This window comes from Schistocerca serialis, chromosome 1, assembly GCF_023864345.2.
Source record: "Schistocerca serialis cubense isolate TAMUIC-IGC-003099 chromosome 1, iqSchSeri2.2, whole genome shotgun sequence".
Classification (NCBI taxonomy): Eukaryota; Metazoa; Arthropoda; class Insecta; order Orthoptera; family Acrididae; genus Schistocerca; species Schistocerca serialis.
The window spans coordinates 432,348,010-432,362,523 of record NC_064638.1 but is presented as its reverse complement, the minus strand read 5'-3'; the positions used below and the strand labels follow the sequence as shown (position 1 = coordinate 432,362,523).

Here is a 14,514-nt window from a genome sequence, read left to right as displayed (position 1 = left end):
TTAATACTTTAACTATATGAATTCAGTCACTTTATGTATTACTGCCAATCCTCTTCCTGCCTGTACTGAAATAAATGTCAGAGATGGTGACTGCAATGCTATGGACCATGATTATGGAGAAAACAATATGTGATCCCATAAAATCAGTTCTGGTGGAGCTAAACAAGAAAACATTACCATCTTGACAAATTACTTGATCATGCCAAGGGCTTCAGGAGTGCAGATCATAAAATTATGCAGAGAAATTCAATATATGAGGCATTAATGGCATTCCCATGCATGGATGAAATCATTTTTAACACAGAAAGCAAAATGTCACAGCCACAAATGACACCATAGGAATAAAACAACATTGAGAGTACAGAAATATTAAATGTGGTGTCCAGCAAGATTTGGTGCTTGGCTGACTCCTGTTCTTAACCTACATAAGTAATTTACCAGGGCACTGGATACAAAAACAGTGATGTTTGCTGATTTGCTAGTCAAATTTTGTTGATGACTCTAGTACACTACACAGCCAAGAGAATAATGGTACAGGTCTATGACTGGTTCAAGCAAGCAGCTTAACCATCTTGCAAAAGTTTATATTGTGCAGTTCCAAAGAAATAAAAATGACTTGCTTGTAACAGAAGAAAAATCCCAGATGGAATGTAACAATACCAGAGAAGGAAAGTTGCTACTCACCATATAGCGGAGATGCTGAGTCGCGATAGGCACAGCAAAAAGATTCACACCATTACAGCTTTCGGCCATTAAGGCCTTTGTCAGCAGTAGACACACATACACACACGCAGACACACACACACACACACACACACACACACACACACACACACACACACTCACGCAAATGCAACTTGCACACACGTCTGCAGTCTCAGAGAGCTGAAACTACACTCAGAGACTGCAGACGTGTGTGCAAGTTGCGTTTGCATGAGTATGTGTGTGTGTGTGTGTGTGTGTGTGTGTGTGTGTGTGTGTGTGTGTGTGTGTGTGTGTGTCTACTGCTGACAAAGGCCTTAATGGCCGAAAGCTATAATTGTGAGAATCTTTTTGTTGTGCCTATCGAGACTCAGCATCTCCGCTATATGGTGAGTAGCAACTTTCCTTCTCTGGTATTGTTGCAGGTAACAGAAGTAGAGATCAATGGGCGCACATCAGATAAGGCTCCACACATGTAGTTTCTAACTATCCATATTGATCATAAACTGAAATGACACAAGCATGTGGAAAAGTTAAACAACGAGCTTAGTTCTGCCTACTTTGAAGTTTTAGTATCTACAAAAGCAATGAACTAACTGTTGCTGTTTGGTGCTGGCCTTAAGTACTTGTGTCATTGCGAAGTCTGGCCCAACACCCACAGAAATATCTACAAGAGTATTGTGTTACAGTGTTTCACAACAAGTGTGGCATGGTATACTGGTGTGCTGCCACAGAGTGAAGGGTTTGACATGAACATTTACATATTATTGTAGGAAATTAAGGGATTTTGATTTTAGACATACTGTGAATTTATTTATTTATTTTTTATTGTAAGTAAGAATGTGATGCTGCTAGAGAGAGAGAGAGTACTCTGTAAGACCACACATTTTGTGTGGAGGTGGATGTACATGCTTGTCCTTAAAATTCCAGGGATTAGCAAAAATGTCCCTCTTTTATTATTTTTATTGCCTTGTTTTGATGTTTATGTTTGTTCCAGTTTATAGCCACTTCTTAAACTTTATTGCTCTTTTCATTCCCTGCCAAAAGACCCACGTTTTGTCAGACAAGAATGCTGCATTTCAGTTCAACAATATTGTTAACATTCCAGCCTGGACTTTCCAGTGTTTGAGTACCGTATTTCAGTTCAGTTTATCACAGTTGTGCTCCGCAGCACTGTGAATATTGTGATTGTTACACCAGTATTTTCTGTTACAGTATTATTAAATTATTTCTATACAAATAAGCTCATTGTACAAAGCGGTCCATCCTCGAGTACAAGTAGTGAAACCATCAAGCCTGAAAAAAGAAATACAAGGTACTTCAAAAGCAATATAGTGGTAATTACTGATCTTGAGTGTTTTTCTGGTATGGTGGCAAAACATGTCCAATCCCAAAGAGTGTTGTGTGTGGTAAAAAACTCAGTAATGCCGCTATGGTTACTGAAATGATATTTGTCTATAAAACATTCCCAGTTGTTAAGTAAAGATGTGAATTATTTTTGTCAGTAGTTGGAATAAAATGAAAAACAAGTGAAGCCCATGAATATACCAGTACACATTTTGCAAAAAATACAGGCAGCCTAACTTAAGGAAGGAACCTCCAGCCATATGTACCTCTTATTTGCTCTAAACAAGTATCACATATTATGACTCTTGCATTCTGTTTTGAAATTTTTGGCTCTTGAATTCCTTTGTTGTAGCATATTCATGCCCATTTATTTGTTATTTTGATTTCTGTGAGAGGTCCATGCGACATGTCACCTACTCTCACTAATTACATTTACTTGCGACGTTAATATATTTTGACCACATTTCTCATATTCTGTAACCAGTGTATAATATGACAATTTCCAAGACTACAAAGGAAAACAGATACATCAATAACCAGATGAACAGTTCATCGATTTGTAGAAAAAAAGAAAAAAAAAAAAAGCTGGGCATGAGGGAGATCTGAACAGGGATCTCCTGCTCTACAGTCCCAACACCGTGACTACACAACCATGCTGCCCTGGCTATATAAATTCGCTCAATCTTGCATATCTTGAACTTGGACCTTCACTGTTTCTATTTTGCTTCTTCTTTCACAGTTCAATACACTTTCTTCCTGTTTTCATGCTTGATCTGTGTTCAGTTTTTGATGGGCTATCCACTGGGCCATCTTATTACTAAATCTGGGGAGGGGGGTGGGCTGATGGGGAATTTCCCTTATAAGTTTTTGCCATCTCCTCTAAAATTATGATGGATGAAGTAGTAAAAGCTGTGAACTTCATCCATGGCTCCTAAATATGCAGATTCTTAATCTTTTGTGTCAAGAAATGGGATTATTGAATATTACACTTCTGCTGCATATCTTGACGTATCGTGTGAACAAAAATTTTTGAATTTAGATACTTCAATTTTTTTGGCTATTGAGAGGCATGAGTATGCAGATTTATTGCAATTGATGCATGAGTATCTCAGTTGGCATATCTTTCCAACATTTTTCTACACTTTAATTAAATGAACAGAAGAATGCAAAGTAGAAATTCTGACTAGTATGGATATTATTCCAGGATTTATTAATAAGTTAAATTTGTGGGTACAGACAACTGAAAATGGATTGGGTGAGATGTACCCGACTGTATGGCCCCTTACTAATGATAATAAGATTTGTTTGACTTAACATTGACTACTCTTGCAGCAGAATTTCAAAAACTTTTTTGGAGAGAATGGTGAAGATTTTGACTGGATTTGCGATCCATTAATGTATTTGAAACATCTTCCAAATAATTTAGGGTTAGGCTTAAAAGGGGAACAGGCAGATTTGAAAGCAGGCAGAATATTGCCATCAAAATTTTTCAAAAGTGCCTTTGGATACATTTGGTTGTCAATAAGCAGGTGGCAGTTAACATGTTATTTGTGATATCATTTTCAACTGCATACTGTTTGAACTGAGCTTTTCAACATTTACTGAAATTAAAACATCCATGTCCATGTCTGGGTCTGTCCCCTTTCCACTGTCCTATTTGATGTGTCTTGATTATATCATAAATATATTGGGTTGTGGTACTTGCAAAGGGCCCAGAGGAGAAACTGATGAAATCAGTTCATCTACTTATAAATCTACATGGATACTCTACAAATCACACTTAAATGGCTGGCAGAGGGTTCATCGAACCACCTGCACAATAATTCTCTATTATTCCAATCTCGAACAGCACGTGGAAAAAATTAGGAACCTATGCCTTTCTGGACGAGCTATGATTTCCCTTATTTTATTATGATGATCATTTCTCCCTACTTAGGTTGTCATTGACAAAATATTTTTGCATTTGAAGGAGAAAGTTGGTCACTGAAATTGAGAAGATTACCCTCCAATGAAAAATGCCTTTGTTTTAATTATGTCCATCTGTCAAGTCCTGTATCACAGCAGTGAAACTCGCTCCCCTGTTTCTCAATAACACAAAATGTGCTGCTCTTCTTTGACCTTTCTCAATGTGCTCTATTAGTCCTATCTGGCAAGATTCCCACACCGCACAACAGTACTCCAAAAGAGGATGGTCAAGCATAGGGTAGGCAGTCCCTATAGTAGATCTGTTGCATCTGCTAAGTGTTCTGCTACAAGGTGTACAACTTTGCTTCCACAGATCGCAGACCTCATGCAGTTAGCTTGGACCTTGGTCAACATAATCTTATTCAAACATTAGTCAATTCTTGTCTGCATCACAAAGTTGTTCTTGATTGAAAATATCAGTTTACAAGCCTAATTCTCGTCATTTGCAGGAGGTGTTACTGTTTTGTTTCAATATCAAGAAAACAGCAGCTGAGTCTCATTGAATGCCCTCAAGTACGTATGGTAAGGATGCTATTAGTGAAATAACGTGTTGTGAGTGGTTTCAACGCTTCAAGAACGGTGATTTAAACATCATAGATGGGCATAGTGGTGGAAGAGAGAATGTTTTCGAAGATGCAGAATTGGAGACATTGCTGAGTGAAGACTCACGTCAAACTCAAGTAGAATTGGCACAATTAGTTTCAGTGACACATCAAGCCGTTTCAAAATGTCCCAAGGCTACGGCCATGATTCAGAAAGGAGGAACTTGGGTCCCATGTGAGCTGAAACCAAGAGACTGAACGACATTTGTGTGTATGTTAACAGTTGCTTCAGAGGCAAAAACTGAAGGGATTTCTGCATCGCATTGTGATCAGGGACAAAATATGGGTTCATTACGATAACCCTAAATGCAAAAAATTATGGGGATATCCCGGTCATGCTTTCATGTCGGCGGCCAAACCGAATATTCATGGCTCCAAGATCCCGCTGTGCATTTGGCGGGACCAGCTCGGCATCGTGTATTATGAGGTGTTAAAACCAAGTGAAACAATCACAGGTGCTCGTTATCAAATGCAATTAATGCATTTGAGCAGAGCATTAAAAGACAAATGGCTGCAATACAGCAAGAGGCACAATAAAGTGATTTTGCAGCATGACAACGCTTGACTCCACAGTGCAAAAGAGGTCAAAATGTACTTAGAAATGTTAAAATGAGAATTCCTACCCCACCAGCCATAGTCTCCAGACATTTCTCCCTCTGATTATCACCTGTTTAGATCAGTGGCGCATGGTCTGGCTAACCAACACTTCCTATCTCATGAAGAAGTCACAAATTGGATTGATTTGTTGGTCGCTTCCATAGATGAACAATTTTTTCATTGTATATTGCCCAAAAGATGGGAGGAAGTAGTGGCCAGCGATGGAAAATGGAAGTTTAACAGATTCCTTTTAGCAGTCATGCAGGTGACTTTACACTTTTCATTATTTAGGGTCAATTGCCAATTTTCACAACATACAGATTTCCTTTCTAAATTGTTTTGCAATTTGTTTTGATCTTCTAATGACTCTGCTAGACAACAAACAAGAGTATCATCTGCAAACAACCCAAGATGGCAGCTCAGATTGTGTCCTAAATTGTTTATAAAGATAAGGAACAGCAGAGGGCCTAAAACACTACTTTGGGAAATGCTAGGAATCACTTCTATTTTACTTGATGACTTTCTGTTAGTACAAACTGTGACCTCTGATGGAAATTGAATTTAATCACACAACTGAGATGATATTCCATAAGGTGAAGTACATTGTCAAAAGCCTTCTGGCAATCTAGAAATACGGAATCAATTTGAAATCCTATGTCAATAGGCTCATCTGCAAACAATCCAAGATGAATGCTCAGGTTGTCTCCTAAATCATTTATAAAATTAAGGAACAGCAGAGGGTCTATAACACTACTTTGGTGCATGCCAGAAATCACGTCTGTTTTGCTTGATAACTTTCTGTCAGTTACTACAAACTGTGACCTCTCTGACAGGAAATTGTGAATCTAATCACATAACTGAGACAATATTCCATAAGCACGCATTTTGACTATAAGGTCCTTGTGAAGTAGTGTCAAAAGCCTTCTGGAAATCTAGAAATAGGGAATCAGTTTGAAATCTTATGTCAATAACACTCAACACTTCGTGTAAGTAAAGAGTTAGTTGTGTTTCACAAGAATGGTGTTTTCTAAACCAATGCTGACTGTGTGTGAATAGATTGTTCTCTCTGAGGTAATCATAATGTTTGAACACAATAGATGTTATAAAATCCTACTGCATATCAATGTTGATGATGTGGACCTATAATTTACTGGATTGCTCTTATTGGCTTTCTAGAATATTTGTGTGACCTGTCCAACTTTGCAGTCTTTGGATACGGATCTTTTATAAAGTGAGCGGTTCTATATAATTGTTAAGTATGGAGCTGTTGCATCAGCATACTCTGAAAAGAACCTAATTGGTTTACAGTCTGGACTAGAAGACTTCCTTTTATTATATGAAGATGGTATCTGTTCTTTCGGACATGTCCGAAAGAACAGATACCATCTTCATATAGTTAAGGCTAACCGGCCATTGACCTCCTTCTTCTGTGCTAGATGCTCACGCATTGCCCGAACTCTTACAGGACTCTGTAAGATTTTCTGCTGCGAGTAATGAGTGTAATGGGCTGGGGCACTATGAATGCAGTGTGTGAACAATAAGGTGGGAATATAGGTCTCACGGGAGCATGCAAGGGATAAATCCCTGCAGTCGCACTATCCTCTGTGCCATCGGTGGCTCAGATGGACAGAGCATCTGCCATGTAAGCAGGAGATCCCAGGTCGGGGCACACATTTTCAACTGTCCCCGTTGACGTATATCAATGCCTGTCAACAGCTTAGGGTCTTGCTTTAATTATAATTTCATCCTTCTATTAAATGACTTAAATTGCTTGGCAACTCTGAGGATATCTACTTCTAAGTTACTCATGTTGGCAGCTGTTCTTCATTCAAATTCTGGAATATTTACTTTGTCTTATTTGGTAAAGGAATTTTGAAATGCTGTCTTTAGTAACACTGCTTTAGTAGCACTGTCATCGATAGTATTTCCCCAGGAGGTCTAATCTCCTCGGTACTTCAATTGCTATTGCACAGGGAAGGAATTGATTCTCTTGCCACTAACATACTTCACATATGACCAGATTTGGATTTTCTGCCAGATTTTGAGACAAAGTTTCATTGTAGAGACTATTATAAGCATCTCACTTTGAAGTCCATGCCAAGTTTCAAGTTTCTATAGAAGATCGCTAGTCTTCGAGATTTTGTGTTCATTTGAATTTGGCATGCTTTTTTTGTTGTTTCTGCAATTGTGTTCTGTTACTTTTGTGTACCAAGGGAGTTCAGCTCCATCATTTGTTCATTTATTTGGTATAAATTTCTCAATTGCTGCTGATACTATTTCTTTGAATTCAAGCCAGATCTGGTCTACACTTAGAGGTACACTATTAATTTGGAAGGAGTGGAGAGTGTCTCTCAACTTTTTATTTATTTTTGGTGGATTTGGGAAATACAGCATTCAGTCTCGCTACGACAATCCTGTGTTCACTAATCCCTGTATCTGTTTTGATGCTGTTGCTAAGAGGTCAAGTGTGTTTTACTATTCACATGGGCTCATGAACTAGTTGTTCAAAATAATTTTTAGAGCATGCATTTCACACAATTTCAGACAATGTTTTGTTCATTCCTCTGGATTTAAACATGTATTTTTGCTAACATATCAAGGGTAAATTGAAGTCACCACCAACTATAATTGTAGCTATGGGTTGGTACATGTTTGAAATTGTACTAGAGTTTTCTTTGAACCTTTCAGCAATTGTATCACCTGAGTTGGGAAGTCAGTAAAAGGATCCAATTATTATTTTATTCCAGTCGCCAAGCATGATCTCGACCCATACTAACTCACAGGAACTATCTACTTCAATTTCATTACAAGGGAAACTACTTCTAACAGCAACAAACATCCATCACCAACTGAGTTTAGCGTATCCTTTCTCAACACCATTAGGTCCTACGCAAAAATTTTGGCTGAACTTGTCTCTGGCTTTAGCCAGCTTTCAGTGTCTATAATGATTTGAATATTAGTGATTTCTATTAACACTTGGAGCTCTGGTACTTTTCCAATGCAGCTACAACAGTTTACAAGTGTTATACCGATGGTTCCTGGATCTTCATTCTTCCTGTGTTCAATCTGCACCCTTTGAGAAAGAAGCCCTTTTTGTGTTTCCCCTGAGACCCATTAACTCAAAAAACTGCCCAGTCCACTCCACACAGCCCCTGCTACCTGTGTAGCTGCCTCCTGCGTGTAATGGACTCCTGACCTAAAACCCATACCCTATAGCACAAGTTGAGGAATCTGCAGCTTTCACAGTCACAGAATCATACGAGCCTCTGATTCAGACCATTCACTTAGCTCTGTACCAGAGGTCCACAATTGGTCCTATCGACTATGCTGCAAATAGTGAGCTCTACTTTCATCTCACAATCAAGATTAGAGCCTTTACCATTTCTGATAGTCACTTGAAACCACAGGGAATATCTTCCAGTCCAAAGTGACACACATCATTGGTACTGACATGAGCCACTACCTGCAGCTGGCTGCACACTGTGCTCTTCATGGCTTCTGGAAGGACCCATTTCATATCTGGAATGACTCCACCCAGCATGCACAAAAACTGGTCTTTCTTCCCCTCCTTGGCAGCCATATCCCTAAGGAACCCCATAATGCGCTTAACATTGGAACTCCAAACTTCCAATAATCTCACCCTCTGTGACTGCCTGATTCTTGCAGACTGAGAGGTTTCCTCTGAAACAGGACAAGTGACTGCATCTGGCTGAGGGACATTGTCAGCCACAAACAGCACCTGGCACTTGTTTGTCAGACTAACTGGGGAAGCCTTATGTTCAGCACCCTGGAAAGTCTTTCACTGCTTGCCACGTCCCGAGGTCACCAACTCCCGAGGTGACCTCCAACTCGACCCAGGTGAAGGGGTCACCCTCAGTGCAAGCAGCAGTTGGACTGGCCACTGGTGTGGACCGATCAGCAGACTCAGATATGCTGGATGTCCATTGGATCCCCACAGCCCATCCACCACAGTTATGCCCATCCACTACAGCTTCAAGCTCTGTAACCAAAGTCATCGCAGCCCAGAGCTGAGAGCAAAGTGTCACCAATTTGGCTCACATTCGCACATAGCAAATACAGTCCCTATCTATAATAAAGACCATGGAAAACTACACTACACAGACAAACAAAAGACTGTCGACATGTGCTATGGAACTCTACTGTATACACTGACGAATACATAAGAGTTGTGTTTAATAAATTAGATTAACAAGCAAAAATTCAAAAACTGAACTACCATAGCACTCAGGTGAGACCGATTAGGAACTTGTAATACATTACAAAATAAGTTTACTTTCTGACACAAATGAACATGCAAGAACTGTGTAAATTGTATATTAAATTAAAATGCAGAAACTCAAGAAACCAAACTAGCAAAGCACGCACAAGAAACTATACAATTTGTTCATGGATAGGAACTTGTAAAATGTCACAAAATCTGTTACTTTCCTGTTGCTGCTTGTGTTTCAGCTGGCTGCTGCTGCTGCTACCTGAGACTTGTATGCATGTCTTGACAGTTGTATGTATGCATTGGAACCTACCAGATCACATGGCTCCATTTTCAGGTAACATGATGTGGTATGTGGGATATATCGGCAAAGAGGACATTATTCCAGGCAGCATAAGGAGAGAGCGTGGTTGAGATTTGGTAAACCATGGATAGAGGGAAGTTTGGCGAATGTAGATAGTAGGGGATTAAATGCATAATTTTTTATAAATAGGGTTGTCATGTGAACTGTGAATTTAAGGTCTTCCAGGATTCTACACTAGTAGATATGTGGTTTGACATCCACAGGGTACCTGTATCAAGGGTGGAGCTTTTCTCTTCCTTTCAGTTTCTATGCCATGCCAAACTCATGCTTTAGCTGTAGTTCTGTTCTCTTGTGAGGTGCCACAATTGTAAGTAATGGTACAGCTCTAACAGAAAAAAAAACAGATCAGTCTTGCAACAATGACTTCCAGTTCAAGTTTTTTGTCTTCTCATCATGCAATGCTGACCCAAATAGCAAAGTAAGATGCTGAGAGAGCACGATGCAAGATGGGTCACTAGTGAGGTGCTATATTGTTCTGGATTCTTCAAAATTCCCTCAGCATGATACCAAAGAATCTTTCTAAGGTAACTATGAGAATCATTGTTAGGAATAATGGGAATATAATGGGGGAATGAATCAAGTTTCAGGGAAGTATGACGAGAAGAAAATGTTATTAAGTAATAGGAGTTTTAGCTGGTAGAGTGTCTGTGGTTAAATATTTCAGTGGTATTGCAGTGCTCGTGAAGCATGATATGCTGAATAGGTCTCTCAGGAATGAGAGGAGATGAAGTTCTAGGATTTAAGTGATAGCTGTCCAAACATTGCAATCATAAATACAGCTGCAATGACTCAGCGATTCCCTTTTTGTAAATAATTTAACTCCTTTTTGATGGACTTCTGTGCTCATTTCATGACATAATGATAATACATAGTACAGTATTAGGGTAATTTGTAAAGTGGGGAACAGGATGACTAAGCTGGTGAAGATGATTGTTCATTGACAAAGCTGGGTATAAAGCGAGGAGGATAATTCATGGAAGAAAAGAGTAAGTAGTCTGTAATTTCAGGCAAGTCAAACAGGGGCACAGTTGTAGGTTATCTCCCTGAAAATCAAAATGTCTAATCCTGTGAGATGTTGTGACACTACTGCCAACTGGACATGTCAGTGTCTTAGACTGTGTGTTGTTGACTCCCAGTGAGACTGGCTGAAGAGTTCTGGAGGAAACATCAAGTGAATCACAAAAAGTGCACCTAGGCATCAAAGAGTAATAACACATTGCAGTTAATCTGGTATTTGTTTGCAAGACTTATGCTAGTGTCTAGAGATATTTGGTGACTGAAAACTACAAACTGTGTGGAGATTTTTAATATATCTGGATACCTATTTAGGCATTGAAGAGCTGCAAATAGGATTTCTCACAACTGTGTGAGCTAAAGACTAATTGAACGTGCCTGCAATGAATTGCGAAAAATTTAACTAGTTCCAGGTAAAGCAACAGAGAGAGCCAAATTCTTTGAAGCAGGGAAGGGTGTAATGGTATGAGCCTAGGCAACAGGGCTTGATGCTGTAAAAAGGTCAATTGCTGCAGTCCACTGGCACGGCATTATGTCACAGTATCCGCTGGGCACCACTGCTCACCTGCCAGTCAGCACCCGGAAAATTACCAAAACCAGGGATACTTCGACATACAGTGTAAGTAACATTTGTGGCAGCAACGTTGCAACAAATCCACTTCAGCACATATAATTACTGGCTGCCCAGTTAGGCTGGACATCAAATCAAATCAGTGAGTCTTTGAGTCAGTGTCCATCGCAGTGCCTCCTTCTGCCATAAGTCGCTACGGCTCCACTGGCATCCTGACAGGACCCCCTGGGTCCTGTCCATTCCAGTCTAAGGCATCAGCAGCTGCTGTAGCTCCCTGTTGCATCTACAGGCATCTTCATGACACTTTGTGCCGATGTCATCGGGCAATGCACACTTTTCAGCACCCATCATACATGGGCTTAAGCAACTAATATGAATTGTTGGAATGTAATAAAGGGATTCTACTGTCATCACCTTGAACCACCATCCTTCACCACAGCACGCGCGCACCAACTACAACACATATGTAGTACAGACTGTTATTTTCTGTAACAGTAGTATCCATTGTTCAGGTGCTGCTTTAATTGTATTGTTCAAATTCAGTTTCCGCATTGGAGAGGTCTGAGTGATAAGAACAAGGCTCAAAAATTTAGCTGTGGCTTTACATAGTATATCATTTATTTCTAAATTTCAGGGACATTCTTATGTTCTGAACAGAGAAGAAAAATGAACTAAAATTTAAAAAGAAGTTACTTGTTACTTAAATGTAATCAAGTAGATGTTCTGAATTCTAGGATATTTAATCTTTAATATTTTTTGCAGCTGTCAGTACAAATCTGTTTCAGATTAACTTTTGTAGCTTAACATACAGACCACATGGTCACATCAAGCACCTTTACTTTGGCCAACCTTAGTGTGACCTATGGTTGAGTGTTATAATAACACAAGAAAACGCCAACTGGTCTCAGAAATATGCACACACAAACACACAAAACAAAATATATGTGATTTACACACATAGGGAGCATATGAATTTGAAAGTCTGGTTTTTGTCATGTTCATGCACCAAGTCTATTGTACAATACAGCAAGAGTCAGATCAATTTTTGGAATGGGCTCAATATTAATATTTTATTACAGCATCTCATTTCAGTATAAATTTAAATCTTTGAATGGTTACAAAATTACGGTCTTTCTAAAATATCAGCGACACAAAAGATAAATACTATACATTACCTTAAATATCTAATCAAAATTAATCTATAACATCTAGCACCAGTTTTGCACATTATACTTGAAAGACAGTGTCATCATAACTAATTAGTAACAAACTAGAGCACTACTTCCTTTTTAAACTCCTTGTAATATGGGTCCACAGGTTATATGTATTGCTTAAAGGACGCCATTTCTGCTTATGGCTGCAAATGTTTCTATTACATTATTCCAGTTTCAGTGTTGTGCCATTGTCAAGCATAAACATTAAATGCCATATCAGATCATATAAGTATGTTATAAGGTTTCAGAAATGATCCACAGGTGAAAAATGAACCTGATTAGTTTAAATGTATTTCTTCTGCAGAGTAAATGGACAAGAATTGTGGTGATAGGTATTAAACTAGCTATAATAGAAACAGTAGTACCAGTAGTTGGATAATGGATTAGAGTGCTAACAGCAGCAGTCTTGTGGTACTAAGAATTGGATTTTTATTATTTTTTCTTATGTTTTACTATATACTAACAGCAGAAGTCTTTTGGTAGTAAGAATTGAGATTTTATATTTTCTCTTGTGTTTTGTAATATTATTATGCAGCACACAGATATTATTATCCCTCAATGTATGTGATTAAATGACCTATTACAGCTACCATGGTAATAGGTTGCAACTGTGAAAGGATAAAGAGACACACAAATGGGAAGGCTGAAGGATTTGATATACAAATAGTTGGAATACCCACCTGTTCATTATATTTGGCACCACACTTATTCTCATTTTCAAACGAATTTGTGGATGGAAAATATTTTGAGTCCAACAAGAGGTTACAGAAACTGTAGATGGGTAATATGCATATGCACATGCACCCACGGGCACGTGCACACACAAACACACACACACACACACACACACACACACACACACACACACACACACATACACACACACATACACGCACACACACACACACACACACACACACACACACACACACACACACACGGAAGTGTTGGCACATGGCACTCAACGTAGGTGGTGACCTGGGTAAGATAACTTCTCCAGTAGGTGGTAGCATGGTCAGCCTTGACTTGGCAGTGCTGTATGGCAAGTTAGGTGGTAGCATGGTCAGCCTTGACTTGGCAGTGCTGTATGGCAAGTCACAGAGCTGGAGATGGAACTGAAGAAAATCCAACCACCATTACTGTAGATAAACATTTTGAATTAGCATCCACTGATCTAACAGAGTGAGACATCTATTAGATGTTAATTATTCTGTGTGTGTGCTACTCACCTAATGGTAATGTGAGCACTTTCCTTAACAAATTAACTGAAGTCATGGAAAGAGACATCCCCCCCCCCCCCCCCCCCCCACACACACACAAAAACCAACAACATAATAATAAGTAAAAACATGAGTTTTAACCCAAGTGTTGAAGATAAAATTGGTAATAACTTCCTAAACATTATGAGCACATTTGATGTGGCACAAATGGTACAGGCTTGTATAGCATATCCGAAAATTTTAAACCATGTTCTTACAAATATTGACACAGAAAATTGTAAAGTATTTATACAAGCTCTTGGTCCTTGACATCATTACTATCAGATAATAAAGCTAAAGAAAGGCCTGGTAAAAACTACAAGACTGCAGGCCAACAAAAGGATTTTTTTTTTTTTTGAACAAATGATATACTTTTTCTGGGCTCTGGCAGATCAAACCAGGGACAAAGTGTGTGTGAAAAACAATATACATGCTAAATTTAGAATTATATTAATGACTTCAGCTGCTGACGGGCATTGATATATATCAACAGGGACAGGTGAAAATGTGTGCTTCAACCGGGAGATGAACCCGGGATCTCCTGCTTACATGGCAGATGCTCTATCCATCTGAGCCACCGAGAACACAGAGGATAGTACGACTGCAGGGCCTATCTCGTGCATGCCTCCCTCGAGACCCACATTCTTACCT

At 39.1% G+C, this 14,514-nt stretch overlaps 1 protein-coding gene across 1 annotated transcript in view; it reads right to left on the bottom strand.

Moving 5' to 3' along the window:
• Positions 1-13,526: 13,526 nt before the first annotated feature.
• Positions 13,527-14,514, bottom strand: part of LOC126472549 (uncharacterized) — a 202,802-nt gene continuing 201,814 nt past the window's right edge. The window contains exon 9 of the transcript XR_007586415.1: positions 13,527-13,743. The gene's annotated coding sequence lies outside the window, so the exon portion shown is untranslated. The remainder of the gene's footprint in view (positions 13,744-14,514) is intronic.